Consider the following 1773-nt stretch of genomic DNA (forward strand, 5'->3'; position numbering starts at 1 on the left):
TTGCATATTGTATTTAGCCGTGATTATATACAATTTATCATTTGTATTTGTATGTATTAATTGTATTTTCTTGATTCTAAAATATATAAATATGTAATGTATCATTTGATACAAATGTACCATTTTGTATTTGTATGTCAAAATTTCGTATTTGTAAATAAACAAATATCATTTGATACAAATACAATTATAAACAAATGAAACAAATGGTTTTACAAATACTAATACAATTTGTATAAAGATTTGAATTGTATTTATTTGTATCAATAAATACAACTCGTATTGATAAATACATACGAGTATTCGTAGAAAGAAAATTAATCGTTCCTTTTCAATAATTAAAAAAATGATAGTTCACACGTGTATCTGTATGTTATAGTTCGCATTTCTATTTGTATTTTATAGTTCGCACTTGTATTTATATGTTATAATTTACATTTATATTTGTATTTTATAATTCGCACTTGTATTTGTGTTTGTTAATTCACCCAATTGAAAAGAAGGAGAAAAAAATGAAAAGGAAAAAAAAAAGAAGGAGAAAAAATATCAAAAAATAAAAAGAGCAATAAAAAATAGAGAAAAAAAAGGAGAAAAAATGAAAAGGAAAAAAAAGAAAAAATGGAAAAAATAAAATGAAAAAGAAAAAGGTGAAAAAAAAACAAAAAGAAAAGAAAAAGAAAAAATGAAGGAAAAACTGAAAAAGAAGAATAACAGAAAATCTAGAAAAAAAATACATAAGAAACACTATGAATTATAATTAAAAATAATTAATAGATAAGGGGATTTTTTTTCTTCTTAAACAAAAGTTTATGCTTCATAACATAATGTTTTAGAAAGTAAAACAAATCAGTTTACATAGATCCATTGTTCTGCTTGGGAAGTGCTAATACCACAGTAACTAAGTTGGATGAATTCAAACTTTTAATGGCATACTTTCTAAGTGGAAAGTACATCTCTTTCTTATTCTCTTTTTCTATCTTCAAAGATGCTTGGTGCTTAGTAAGACGTTTACGAATAGCTCTAGTTTTCTTAGGACGAAGATCAAGAGGCAAATACTTCTTATTCTTTTATGCTTCCCTCAGTGCCGACTTCTGCTTCTGCGATATAACCGGCAACACCTGTGCTATTGACAACCTCACTACCTCTATCTTTGAGAGCTTGTTTGGTGCACCACCAATGACTTTAGCAACACGGAGAAGAGCAAGTTTTGCTTTTCGGTCCTTTAGCTGAGCTAAAAGCTCAGTCTTGGATTTTGTCTCAGTTCGTGAACTTTGATTCTTGCCATGGTGTGTTTGTCTAGTGGCAATGTTGAAACTCAATTGTAACTAATTGAAACTTAAGCTAAATATGATAATTAGAATCTATATTTACTAAGTTATGTAGTTATCTCAATAATTTTTTCACTTTCGTACCAATTTTTTTCAAAAGAAAATTATAACGGACTTCAATCCCAAATATTTTTTTCATTATGCTTGTGACACCCATATCTTACAAACATTTTATTAAAGTGCAATAATTAGCTGAAGGCCGGGATATTAATGAATTAAAAGTCTAAAATAAACTAAAATTGAACAATTTTAAACATTTTTACTTATTCATGATAAACTTGACCGATCCTTTAAAAACAATAATTATAAAGATAATTTTACTATATTATTTTTATTATATATAATTTACCTAAGTATTAAGAATTAGTATAAACTGTTGTTTTGGGTACACAATCTGTATGTTTGTACAAACACTTCAACGTTTGTTCAAGACAGTTTCAAGAAC

The 1773-nt window shown here is 26.5% G+C and overlaps 1 pseudogene; it reads right to left on the reverse strand.

Moving 5' to 3' along the window:
* Positions 1-834: 834 nt before the first annotated feature.
* On the reverse strand, positions 835-1340 carry LOC107876496 (annotated as a pseudogene).
* Positions 1341-1773: the final 433 nt, after the last annotated feature.

Source organism: Capsicum annuum, chromosome 7 (genome assembly GCF_002878395.1).
Source record: "Capsicum annuum cultivar UCD-10X-F1 chromosome 7, UCD10Xv1.1, whole genome shotgun sequence".
NCBI classification, from domain to species: Eukaryota; Viridiplantae; Streptophyta; class Magnoliopsida; order Solanales; family Solanaceae; genus Capsicum; species Capsicum annuum.